Source organism: Phocoena sinus, chromosome 15 (genome assembly GCF_008692025.1).
Source record: "Phocoena sinus isolate mPhoSin1 chromosome 15, mPhoSin1.pri, whole genome shotgun sequence".
Taxonomy (NCBI): Eukaryota; Metazoa; Chordata; class Mammalia; order Artiodactyla; family Phocoenidae; genus Phocoena; species Phocoena sinus.
The window spans coordinates 52,660,618-52,674,208 of NC_045777.1; the positions used below are offsets into that span (position 1 = coordinate 52,660,618).

The 13,591-nt window shown below is 43.0% G+C and overlaps 1 protein-coding gene across 1 annotated transcript in view; it reads left to right on the forward strand.

Moving 5' to 3' along the window:
- Window positions 1-142: 142 nt before the first annotated feature.
- DNASE1 (deoxyribonuclease 1) overlaps window positions 143-13,591 on the forward strand; it is a 28,422-nt gene continuing 14,973 nt past the window's right edge. The window contains exon 1 of the mRNA XM_032605018.1: window positions 143-222. The gene's annotated coding sequence lies outside the window, so the exon portion shown is untranslated. The remainder of the gene's footprint in view (window positions 223-13,591) is intronic.

The window sequence follows — 13,591 nt, forward strand, 5'->3', positions numbered from 1 at the left end:
CGCCTGCGCATGCGCCACTTGGCGCCCCGGCGGCGAATTGCGTCTGCGCAGAGCGATCCACAAGGCTCGCTTCCCATACTCCTCCGGGGCCGGGGCGAGCGGCAGAGAGCCTGCCCACATCGCGCGGGGCGGGACTGGGCGGAGCGCGGCGCCTGGGGGCCATGTGGCTGCGTTTCCAGACGGCGCCTGGCAAAGTCTACTAAGTGTTGAGGAAGAGTTGGGGTGAGTTTAGGGCTCCGCCGCAGTTTTAAGTTGAAATTTGGGTGCACCACGGTTCACACAGGAAATGTATGCGGATTCATTGGCGGCCCCTCAGAGCGTACCTGCCTGAAGAGCCGACGGGTAAACGGAGGCGCCAGAGCTGGGGGCGGGGGGTGGCGGGTGAGGGAAGATCTTCCTTCCCGAGACGCTTGCGAGCCGGTTGAGGCCTGGAGGGCGGGTCGGCCAATGCGGGCCGGGGCCTAGGCGATACCCACCCTCTCCAGGCTGCCAGGTGCAGGCTGTCCGGGCGTGAGGGGAACGTGAAGCCGGAGAGGTTCGCCGCGGGCTGAAGTCTGAGAGACTTTATAAATCTACTAAAGGTTCTAACTTCAACCTGGGGTCATTGGGAGCCGGTAAAGATTTTGTTTGTAGAGGAGGTTCTAGTTGCAATGTAAAAATTGATCTGGAGAGGCAAGCCCGGAGGCCCATTAGGAAGCTGCTGTAATGAAGGCGAGAAATGAGCGCGGCCTGAATTAGGAGTTGGAGTGGGGGAAGGGAGAGATATTAAGACGTTTGAATTGCCGTGACCTAATTAGTTGTTAACATTTGTAGGTTTTTGGGAAAAAAAAAGTTATAGGTTTCTGGCCCGAGCATCTGAGTAGAACGTGGTCCTAGTTACTGAAATAATGAACATAGGAGAAAGAGTAGTTTCGGAAGGGAGCTAATACATTTAGCTTTTTTTCCTTAAGATATAATTTACATATTTTAAAATTCACTCTCTTAAAGTGTTGGTTATTAGTATATTCACAAGGTTTTGCAACCATCATCACAATCTAATTCCAGAACATTTTATAACCCCAAATAGAAATCTCTGTACCCCTGAGCAGTTACTCCTCATTCCCCCTTATTCCCTCTGGCAACCACCAATCTACTTTGTTTCTATGGATTTGCCTATTCTGTATATTTTATATAAATGGTATCGTGTAAGGTCGGATCTTAACAAATGGCACCGCGAAACAGAGGAAAGTTTCAAGTGAGCTTTATTAGGGAGCGCTCTGGGGCGAGGTTCACTGGTCCGAGAGAAAGGGGCCAGAGAAGTCGCGCCCAGTCCTGGGCGTGGGAGATTTTTATTGGGGTGTAAGGGAAGGGTGGTTTGCGGGTGGGGGGTTGCTATACAGGGTAATTCCTTATTTGGTGAGAATACAGCAGGGCCAGGTGTTGGTTGGTCTGTTGTGGGGCGTAAGCCCATTTTCCCTTCCCGTCAGCCCCATTGTTTTCTGGGCGGAAAGTTAGAGTCTCTTGTTGATTCTCAGAACAGGTGAGGTCGTTATGTCGCAATGCCTCTCTTTCCTCATACTGGTCGATGTTTTCTCTTACCCCCCGGGCCTCCTTTCACCCGGGCCTACGGACCTTACAGTATCGTACAATATGTCGCCTTCTGTCTGGCTTTTACTTAATGTAATGTTTTTATGTAATGTAATGTTTTTGAATGTCATCCATGTAGCATGAATCAATTCTTCAGTTCTATTAATGATAGGGTAATATTCCCTTGTATGGATATACAACGTTTTATTTATCCATTTATCAGTTGATGGACATTTGGACTGTTTCCGCGTTTTGGCTATCACAGCTAACGGTCATGTGAACATTCGTGTATGAGTGTTTGTGTTTTTGTTCTCTTGGGTATATACCTAAGACTGATTGCTGGGTCATACAGCATTTAGTTCTGAGTGTTGAGTTTCAAATGCTAATAGAACTTCGAAGAACTTTCTGTGTATGAAGGTGCTAGGAGATGTTACTTGCTCTCTGGTTTTGGAAACCTAAGTTAGTTTGTAATATGGTTTCCAACTGGATTAGCTAAGTAGACAGCACAAGAGTGGTAGCGGTGGAGTGTCTCATCTGTACCAGTGGGATATTAATTTATAAGAAGTGACTGGGTGAGAACACGGAGAAGCCAGTGCCATTGAAAGAAAAATGTATTACATTTCCAGAGAGAAGAGGGCATGCCATGCCACACAGGGAAGGTTTTGGTCAGGAGGCAGAAGCAGGAATGAGGGGAAAGCCTACGTTGGAGTCTTATTCACTGAAAAAGGCAAGGCAGGGCAAGGTAAACAGTTTAGGACTAGCTAGTTTGAGTAATTAGGGTGGGCTTTGGGCTACAGGGCTGGTCCCTAGTTGCCTGGTACCTGGCCTGGGATGATTCAGGGCAGGGGCAATATTGACTTCATCTGTGGGAGATAAAGGAATTGATGAGTGTGCATGTGAGAGGCTGCTCCCAAGTAAATTGATTACTATCTTTGGGAATTAGCTAGTCCTGGGAAGGTTAGTCTTTCCCCACCGGCGAGATTTTTAAGATGTCAAAACATCATACAGTACAGTACAAAAAATTGATTAATGCATGGGGACATGGCTGGGATGATGTGAAGGACAGTTGTGAAGGTGATGCATATTTTTCTCTAATTTAGGATTTAAATCTCTTAGAAGCCTGGGGAAGAAAACTGCTCCCTTTCTCCCCTCTGTCACCTGCTCAATCCGGCCATTTTAAGCAAAATGAGTTATTGAAGTGTAGTTTAGAGAGGGGAGTGTTCCTTAAACCTTAGCTTCTCAACTGATTTACGTGTGGAATATTTTAAACTGGAATACTTGGACACCACCCTTAGACCTGCTAAATAAATCTTGGGTAGGGTTCCCAGCCTGTGTCTTTTGAAAGTTTCACAGATGATTCTGATGGTCTCTAAGTTAGAGACTGATGGTCACTACATTTAGCCAATACCTGCTGAGCAAATCCTATAGGCTAAATATAAAAGAGATGCCAAAAGCTGAGTGAGGGCTGATTGGAATTTAGAGTTAGACATGATTCCTCCCTTCAAGGAACAAAGTTCTGGGGCAGCTTTCTCTTTGACCCAAGGTGAACCATGGGAGCCCCCTTGACCTGGACCCAATTTGTGACTTAGCTCCAGCAGAAGCTCTGAGGTTCACACTCTTCCACTAGAATTACAGGAGTCACCCAGTGTGACTAAGCTGAGGGACAATATCCAAAAACAGTGTTATCGAGTCCATGTTATTTCAGTGGGAATACTGCATGTTTGCTCCCCGCCAGCATTTGTGGCAGAACTTCCCTGCCAAAACACTAAAGCCAGGGACATGAAGGAACATTTAATATATTAAAAGGTCGGAATTGTCCTTATGTTTGATAAACTTTACATCGTTTTTCAGAAAGAGAATAGATGCCGAAGTGTGTGGAAAAATTTAGACACAATGTAAAGAGTGTTATTCCAAGTGGAGGCTCTATTTTTCAAGCCCATAGAAGCCCATAGGAGTAGATTTGGGGTCCAGGGGAAACAGGCAAAGGTTGAATATGCTATGATTATCACTTCATTACCCTCCTGGAATCTTTTCTTTTTGGAAACTTCTGGCATCTTCCACAGAGTTAATGTTTTAAACAGTTCTGTGGAAGAAGTGAAAGGCCCTTTTCCCAGGTCTGTGGTTTGGTTATAAATTACAAAACCAAAACCTGCCCAGCTGCCTCTTATTTATCTTGGCAGGGGCTGGGGAGAGGGCAGATTGAACAAGGGAAGAGTTGTCTATATTCTCAGTTCTTTGGTCATATAAGCTTTTATTTACTGTTGTGTAATCCTGTTTCCTACACTGCCAAAATTGTTGAAATCCAGAGGGGAAATGACTGTTTCACATGTCAAAGTGTACAAAAGTCATTCTAGGTTATGCTGCATTTCTGTCTGCCGCTGCTGCCATTGTGGGATATATACTTCTGTTAATTTTGCTAGGTGAGCTTGAGGGGAGATTGCACGCAGACGTACTGACCTCAACTGCAGAACAGCATTCTCCTTAATAAAGTTGATAATGCCACTTATAATTTTGATGTTAAAATTAAGTCATCTTCCACTTAATGTTGTTAAGATAGCAGTACTCCCCCCAAGCAATCTACAGATCAGTGTAATACCTGCCAAAATCCCAATAGCCTTTTTTGCAGAAATGGAAAAACTTGAAGTTCATATGAAATTGCAGGGGGTCCTAAATAGCCAATCTTGAAAAAGAACAAAGTTGGAGGATGCACACTTCTGATTTCAAAACTTACTTACAGAGCTACAGTAATCTAGACTGTGCTACTGGCATAAGAATAGACATTCAAATCAGTGGAATAGAATTAAGTGCCCAGAAATAAACCCATACATTCATGGGCAATTGATTTTTCACAAGAATGCCAAGACCGTTCGATGGGGAAACAGTAATTTCTTGAACGAATGATGCTGGGACAACAGAATATACACATGCAAAAGAATGAAGTTGGATTCTTACCTCATACCATACATATAGAAAAATTAACTCAAAATGGATCAAAGACCTAAATGTAAGAGTAAAACCATAAAACTCATAGAAGAAAACAGGTAAATCTTCATGTCCTTGGATTTGACAATGGTTTCTAGATAGAGCACCAAAAGCACAAGCAAGCAACAAAAGAATTCAGTAGATAAACTGGACTTCATCAAAATTTAAAGCTTTGGTGCATCAAAGAGGACTATCAAGAGAGGGGAAAGAAAACCCACAGAATGGGAGGAAACGTTTTAAAATCATGTATCTTGTAAGGGTCTGTTATCCACAGTATACAAAGAGCTCTTACCACTTAACGACAGAAAGGAAAAACCCAATTAGAAAATGGGCAGGGCTTCCCTGGTGGCGCAGTGGTTGAGAGTCCGCCTGCCGATGCAGGGGACACGGGTTCGTGCCCCGGTGCGGGAAGATCCCACATGCCGCGGAGCGGTTGGGCCCGTGAGCCATGGCCGTTGAGCCTGCGCGTCCGGAGCCTGTGCTTCGCAACGGGAGAGGCCACAACAGTGAGAGGCCCGCGTACCGCAAAAAAAAAAAAAAAAGAAAAGAAAAAGAAAATGGGCAAAGGAACTTCCCTGGTGGTGCAGTGGTTAAGAATCTGCCTACCGATGCAGGGGACACGGGTTCAATCCCTGGCCCAGGAAGATCCCACATGCCGTGGAGCAACTAAGCCCATGCACCACAACTACTGAGCCTGTGCTCTAGAGCCCGTGAGCCCTAGAACCTGTGCGCCACAACTGCCAAAGCCCGCACGCCTAGAGCCTGTGCTCTGCAACAAGAGAAGCCACCTCAATGAGAAGCCCACCCACCACAACAAAGAGTAGCCCCCGCTCTCAGCAACTAGAGAAAGCCCGTGTGCAGCAGTGAAGACCCAACATAGCCAAAAAATAAAATTTTAAAAAATGATAATCTTAAAAAAAAAAAGGAAAATGGGCAAAGAACTTGAATAGACATTTCTCCAAAGAAGATATATAAATGGCTAACAAGCACATAAAAAGATGCTTAACGTCATTAGTCATTAGAGAAATACAAATCAAAACCACCATGAGATACCATCTCTCACCCATTAGGACAGCCATTAAAAAAGAAGCCAAAACCCCCAAAACAGAAAATAAGTGTTGGTGAGGATGTGGAGAAATTGGAACCCTCATACATTCCTAGAGGTGCAAAATGGTGCAGCTGCTGTGGAAACCAGTTCGGTGGTTCCTTAACAGGATAAACATAGAATTACCATATGACCCAGTAATTCTCTTCCTAGGTATTTGCTCAGAAGAGTTGAAAAAAAGGTGTTCAGGACAGAGTGGTGACTTCCAGCCTCCTCACATGTGGAACTAGAAACCAGAAGTCCTGTTGCTGGTAGATAAGAAAGCAACTGACCCTTGTATATTAATCTATTTTTTAATTAATTTATTTATTTTTGGCTGCGTTGGGTCTTCGTTGCTGCTTGCGGGCTTTCTCTAGTTGTGGCAAGTGGGAGCTACTCTGTTGCGGTGCACGGGCATCTCATTGCAGTGGCTTCTCTTGTTGCGGAGCACAGGCTCTAGGCGTGCAGGCTTCAGTAGTTGTGGCTTGTGGGCTCTAGAGTGCAGGCTCAATAGTTGTGGCGCATGGGTTCCAGAGTGCAGGCTCAGTAGTTACTCCACGGCATGTGGGATCTTCCCGGATCAGGGCTTGAACCTGTGTCCCCTGCATTGGCAGTTGGATTCTTAACCACTGTGCCACCAGGGAAGCCCCTTGTGTATAAATCTTGTATTGTCCAACTTTGACATAGTCATTTATTAGTCCTAGGAGGTTTTTTTTTAATTGATTTGTTGGGATTTTCTACATAGAGAATCATGTCATCTATGTACAAAGACTATTTTATTTCTTCCCTCTCAATCTGTATAACTGTTATCTCCTTTTCTTGTCGTATTACCTAGGACTTCCAGTAATGGGAGTGATAAAAATAAGGCATTCTTAGTAAGAAAGCATTCTGATCTTAGTAAGAAAGCATCTGATTTCTCAGTGTTAAGTATGCTGTTAGCTGAATGGTGTTTCATCGTGATAAAATCTATGTAACATAAAATTTACAATTTTAACTATTTTTAAGTATACAACTCAGTGGCATTAAATGCTTTCACAGTTGTACAACCATCACCACTATCCACACACTATCCATCTCCAGAACTTTTTCATCATTCCATTCTTTTGGGTACCTAGAAGTGAAGTTGCTAGATCATGGTAATTCTATGTTTAATTTTTTAAGGAATCTCATACTGTTTTCCGCTGTGGCTGCACCATTTTGCATCCCTATCAGCAGTGCACAAGGATTCCAATTTCTCCATATACTCATAAAAACTTGTAATTTTTTTTTAAATGATAGCCATTCTAATGGGTGGATAGTGATAGTTCATCACGGTTTTGATTTGCATTTCCCTGCTAATTAATGATAATGAGCATTTTTCATGTGCTTATTGGCCATTTGCATATCTTCTTTGGAGAAATGTCTATTCAAGTCCTTTATCCAGTTTTTTTTTTCTTTGCCCATTTTTAAATTTGGTTGTTTGGTTTTTGTTGTTTAGTTGTAGGAGTTCTCTTTATATTCTCAATACCAGACTGTAATAAGATAAATGATTTCCAGATATTTTCTCCCACTTCATGGTTGTCTTTTCACTTTCCTGATAGTGTCCTTTGATGCACAAAAGTTTTTAATTTTAACGAAGTCCAGTTTACCTATATTTTCTTTTGTTGGTGATTTTGGTGTAATATCCAAGAAATCACTGCCAAATCCAATGTTGTGCAGTTTTACCCTATGTTTGCTTCTAAGAGTTTTATAGTTTTAGCTCTTACATTTAGGCCTTTGTCCATTTTGAGTTATTTTTTGTTATAAAATGAGGCACAGGGCTAAGTTCGTTCTTTTGCATGTGGACATCCAGTTTTCCCAGTACCATTTGTTGAAAAGACTGTTCTTTCCCTGTTGAATAGTCTTGGCACTGTTGTTGAAAATCACTTGACCTTATGCAAGTGTTTATTTTGGGACTCTTTATTATATTGATTTATATGTCATTATGCTAGTATCACCCTGTTTTGATTACTGTAGCTTTGTACTAAGTTTCGAAATCAGGAAGTTAGACACACCTCCAACTTTGTCCTACTTTTTCAAGGTAGTTTTGGACATTTGGGGGTCCCTTGAGATTCCATATGAATTTTTAAGACAGGTTTTTCTATTTCTGTGAAAAAAAAAAAGTCATTGAGGTTTTGATAGGGATTGCTTAAATAGGTAGATAATTTCAGGTAGTACTAACATCTTATTAACAATATTAAGGACTTCCCTGGTGGTGCAGTGGTTAAGAATCTGCCTGCCAATGCAGGGGACACGGGTTCGAGCCCTGGTCCGGGAAGATCCCACATGCCACGGAGCAACTAATCCCGTGCGCCACAACTACTGAGCCTGTGCTCTAGAGCCCACAAGCCACAACTACTGAGCCCGTGCACCTACAGCCTGTGCTCCACAAGAGAAGCCACCACAATGAGAAGCCCGCGCACTACAACAAAGGGTAGCCCCTGCTCGCCACAACTAGAGAAAACACAGCAATGAAGACCCAATGCAGCCAAAATAAATAAATAAATTTTTTTTTTTTAATTAAGTCTTCCAATCCGTGAATATGAGATGTCTTTCCATGTATTTATATCTTTTTTAAATTCCTTTCAGCAATGATTTGTATTTTTCAGTTTATAAGTTTTTACCTCCTTGATTAAGTTTATTCCCAAGTATTTTTTAAAATTTATTTATTTTATTTACTTGTTTTTGGCTGCGTTGGGTCTTCGTTGCTGTGTGTGGGCTTTCTCTAGTTGTGGAGAGTGGGGGCTACTCTTAGTTGCAGTGCGTGGGCTTCTCATTGTGGTGGCTTCTCTTGTTGCAGAACACAGGCTCTAGGTGCGTGGGCTTCAGTAGTTGTGGCACGTGAGCTCAGTAGTTGTGGCTTGTGGGCTCTAGAGCACGGGCTCAGTAGTTGTGGCGCACGGGCTCAGTTGCTCCGCAGCATGTGGAATCTTCCTGGACCAGGGACCGAACCCATATCTCCTGCATCGGCAGGCAGATTCTTAACCACTGTGCCATCAGGGAAGTCCCCGTATTCCCAAGTATTTTAAATCTTTTTGATGCTATTGTAAATGGGATTGTTTTCTTAATTTCATTTTAGGATTGTTCATTGTTAGTGTATAGAAGTGCAACTGGTCTCTGTTTTTTTGTTTTTCTCTATTACCACTGTATTCTTTATTTCCTTCCTCCAGCTAGCTTTGGGTTTAGTTTGCTTTTCTCATTTCCTTAAGGTGTAAAGTTAGTCTATTGCTTTGATATCTTTCTTCTTTTTTTTTAAATGAACTTATTTATTTTTGGCTGCGTTGGGTTTTCGTTGCTGTGCACAGGCTTTCTCTAGTTGTGGCGAGCAAGGGACACTCTGTTGCAGTGCACGGGATTCTCATTGCAGTGGCTCCTCTTGTTGCAGAGCACGGGCTCTAGGTGCATGGGCTTCAGTAGTTGCGGCATGCGAGCCCTAGAGTGCGTGGGGCTTCAGTAGTTGCAAGCATGGGCTCAGCAGTTGCAGTGCACAGTCTCTAGCGTGCTCGGGCTTCAGTAGTTGTGGTTCACAGGCTGTAGAGCGCAGGCTCAGTAGTTGTGGTGCATGGGCTTAGTTGCTCCTTGGCATGTGGGATCTTCCCAGACCAGGGATCGAACCCGTGTCCCCTTCATTGGCAGGCGGATTCTTAACCACTGCACCACTAGGGAAGTCCATCTGTTCACTTTCCTTCATTCTTTTTTCTTTCTGATCCTCAGACTCAATAATTTCATGTGTCTTCAAGTTCTCTGATTCTTACGTCAGCCTGCTCAAATCTGCTGTTGAACCTCTCTATGAATTTTCTCGTTCATTTATTATATTTTTCAGCTCCAGAATTTTGTTTGATTCTTCCTTATAATTTCTCTCTTTGTAGATATTCTCATTTTGTTCATAATATCATTTTCCAGATTTGCTTTCCCTCTTTGTGTTTTCCTTTAGCTCTTTGAGCATATTTAAGACAGCTGTTAGAAAGTCTTTATCTGGTAAATCTGATGTTTGTGCTTCCTCAGGGATAGTTTTTGCCAGTTTATATTGTTCTTTGGATGAACCATGTTATCCTATTTCTTTGTTTGCCTTTTATTGTTTTTGTTGAAAATTAGGTATTTGAAAAAAACAACGACCTTTCCCTGTCCTTGCAGACTGGCTCTGTTGTGCCTGGGCACTCCTTCACTGATTGACTGGACTTGCTTTGAGCGTAGGGATCAGCCCAGGTGAAAGCTTAAGGTCATCCCTGAGGGTTTGTTTTGCCTGGGTCTGTGTGTGGCTTTTTTCATTTCCTCTTTATACACAGCTGTTTTTGAATGTCTTATCTTCCCAAGAGTCTCATCTCCAGCTTCTGTTTGTGGCCTTAGGTTATCTATTATATGTCTTCACTCATAAGCTCTTGCTCAAGGCATCTCAGAGTCTGAAATCCTTGTAGCCTTCATGATTAGTGCCTGTTGATTTTCTCTGCCTGAGATTCAAGTTAGGCGGACAGAGATCAGTCCTTCAGACAGTCCCAGGACTGGTTAGATCATTGCAAATAAGGTCAGCTCTGCTCCCTCTGATTTGAGGGAGGGAACTGGGAACTGGTCTGCTGCCTCCTCTAGACCAAGACACTGCCATGCCAAGGCGGGTAGGCATTGATTGCACATTCATTTGGCTGCTATAGACGTTTGACTGTTTTCCAGATCTCCTGTAAAGTTAGTTCAGCCAATTTTGGATTGTTTTTTGTTTCTGTGGGAACAAGGGCTTAGAGCTTCCTAGTCCTCCATTTTGCTGATGTCACTCCTTACCTGTACGTTTTTTGTTTTTGTTTGTTTTTGCGGTGCGCAGGCTGCTCACCATTGTGGCCTCTCCCGCTGCAGAGCACAGGCTCCGGACGTGCAGGCTCAGCGGCCATGGCTCACGGGCCCAGCCGCTCCGCGGGATGTGGGATCTTCCCAGACCGGGCCACAATCCCGTGTCCTCTGCATTGGCAGGCGGACTCTCAACCACTGCGCCACCAGGGAAGCCCCTGTTTTTGTTTTTTTAATATTTATTCATTTATTTGGCTGCTCCGGGTCTTCGTTGTGGCATGCAGGATCTTTAGTTGCGGCATGCAAACTCTTAGTTGTGGCATGTGGGATCTAGTTCCCTGACCAGGGATCGAACCCGGGCCCCCTGCATTGGGAGCACGGAGTCTTAGCCCCTGGACCACCAGGGAAGTCCCAACCTGTAGGTTTTTTTGTGCATAATCTTTATAATATTAAGGAAGTTCCTCTCTATTCTTAGTTTGCTGAGTTTTTATGGTTTTTTAAAAAGTATTGAATTTTGTGAAATGCTTTTTTTTAATGTGTGTTGTTATGATCATGTGATTTTTCTTCTTTGGCCTGTCAGTGTGAGAATTTATCTTACTTGATTATTGAATGTTGAGCGAGCCTTTCATACCTGGAGTAAATTCCACTTGGTCATGATATGTAATTCTTTTTATACAGTGTTTGGATTTTATTTTATTTTACTTTTTAAAATTTATTTTTGGCTGCGTTGGGTCTTTGTTGCTGCGCGTGGTCTTTTCTCTAGTTGTGGCGAGCGGGAGCTATTCTTCGTTGCGGTGTGCAGGCTTCTCATTGAGGTGGCTTCTCTTGTTGCGGAGCACAGGCTCTAGGTGCACGGGTTTCGGTAGTTGTGGCACGCAGGCTCTAGAGCGCGGGCTCAGTAGTTGTGGTGCACGGGCTTAGTTGCTCCGCGGCATGTAGGATCTTCCCTGACCAGGGATTGAACACGTGTCCCCTGCATTGGCAGGTGGATTTTTAACCACTGCGCCACCAGGAAAGTCCCTGGGTTTTAATTGTTGATATTTTGTTGAACGTTTTTGTACCTATGTTCATGAGAGAGATGAATTTGTACTTTCTTTTCTTGTAATGTCTTTTGGTATTAGAGTGATGCTGATGTCACAGAATAAGTTAGCAAGTATTCCCTCTGCTTCTACCTTCTGAAAGAGACGAAAATTGGTATAATTTCTTGTTAAATATTTGGTAGAGTTTACCAGTGAACCCATCTGGGACTGATGCTTTCTGTTTTGGAAGGTTATTTGTTCATTTCTGTGGTAGATCTAGGCCTACTCAGATTGTCTCTTTCTGTTTGTGTGAGTTTTGGCAGATTGTGCTTTCAAGGATTGGTTCATTTCCTGTTAAGTCAGCGGTCCCCAACCTTTTTGGCACCAGGGACCAGTTTCGTGGAAGACAGTTTTTCCACGGATGGGGTGGGGAGGGAGGGTTGGTTCAGGTGGTAATACAAGCGATGGGAAGCGATGGGGAGCGATGGGGAGCGATGCAGAGCGGCAGATGAAGCTTCGCTTGCTCGCTAGCCCATCCGCCTGCCTGCCCACCTGCCCGCCCGCCACTCACCTCCTACTGTGCAGCCCGGTTCCTAACAGGCCGCAGCCCAGTACCGGTCCGTGGCCTGGGAGTTGGGGACCCCTGCTCTAAGTCATTACATTTGTGGGCATAGAGTTGTTCATAGTATTCCTTTATTATCTTTTTAATGCCCATGGGATCTGCAGTCATGTCCCCTTTTCATTTTGGATATTAGTAATAATGTGTCCTCTCTCTTTTTTTTCTTAGCTCAGCTAGTGGTTTACTGATGATCTTTTCAAAGAACTATCTTTTGGTTTCTTGATTTTCTCTATTTCTTGTTTTCAACTTCATTGATTTCTCCTCTAATTTTCATTATTTCTTTTCTTCTGCTTACTTTGGAACTAATATGCTCTTCTTTTTTTAGTTTCCTGAAGTGGATGCTTAGATTATTGAGTTCAGATATTTTTTCTTTTCTAATACATGCATTCAATGCCATTAATTTCCTTCTAAGCACTGTTTTCGCTGCATCTCACAAATTTTGATAAGTTGTATTTTCATTTTCATTTAGTTCAAAACATTTCTTAATTTCTCCTTTGATCTATGTGTTATTTGGGAATGTGTTATGTAATCTCCAGGTGTTTGGGGATTTTCCAGCTCCTTTTCTGTTACTGATTTCTTATTTAATTCTGTTGTGGACTGAGAGCATACATTGTATGATGTCTGTTCTTTTAAATGTGTTAACATATGTTTTATGGCCCAGAATGTTGTCTATCTTGGTGAATATTCCATGTGAACTTGAGAAGAATGAATATTCTTCTGCATGAAGTAGTCTATAGATATCTATTATATCTGGTTGATTGATGGTTTTGTTGAGTTCAGCTATGTCCTTTTCTGCCTTTTGGATGTGTCCATTTCTGTCATAGGGGTGTTGAAATCTGCAGCTATAATAGTGGATTCATCTGTCTCTTTTTGCAGTTCTATCAGTTTTTCTTTCATGTATTTTGAAGCTCTGTTATTAGGTACATACACATTAAGGATTATTATGTCTTCTTGAAGAGTTGGCCCATTTATTATTATGTAATGCCCCTCTTTTTTAAAAAATAAATTTATTTATTTATTTTTGGCTGTGTTAGGTCTTCTTCGTTGCTGTGTGCAGGCTTTCTCTAGTTGCGGCGAGCAGGGGCTACTCTTCGTTGTGGTGCACGGGCTTCTCACTGCAGTGGTTTCTCTTGTTGCGGAGCACAGGCCCTAGGCACGTGGGCTTCAGTAGTTGTGGCACATGGGCTTAGTTGCTCCACGGCATGTGGCATCTTCCTGGACCCGGGCTCGAACCTGTATTCCCTCCATTGGTAGGCGGATTCTTAACCACTGCACCACCATGGAAGTCCTGAGTTGTGTGATCTTTTTCAGTGTTGATCTGATGTTCATCCCATACTGTGTGTTTTTGCATTTCAGATATTTATACCATCTCTAGAAGTTCCATTTAGGTCTTTTTATAGCTTCCACTTCTCATTATGCTCATGTTTCCCTCTACTTTCCTGAATTTATGAAGCATGTTTATAATATCTGTTTTATTGTCCTTGTCTGATAATTCCTTTATATCTGTCACTTCTAGGTTAGTTGCTATTG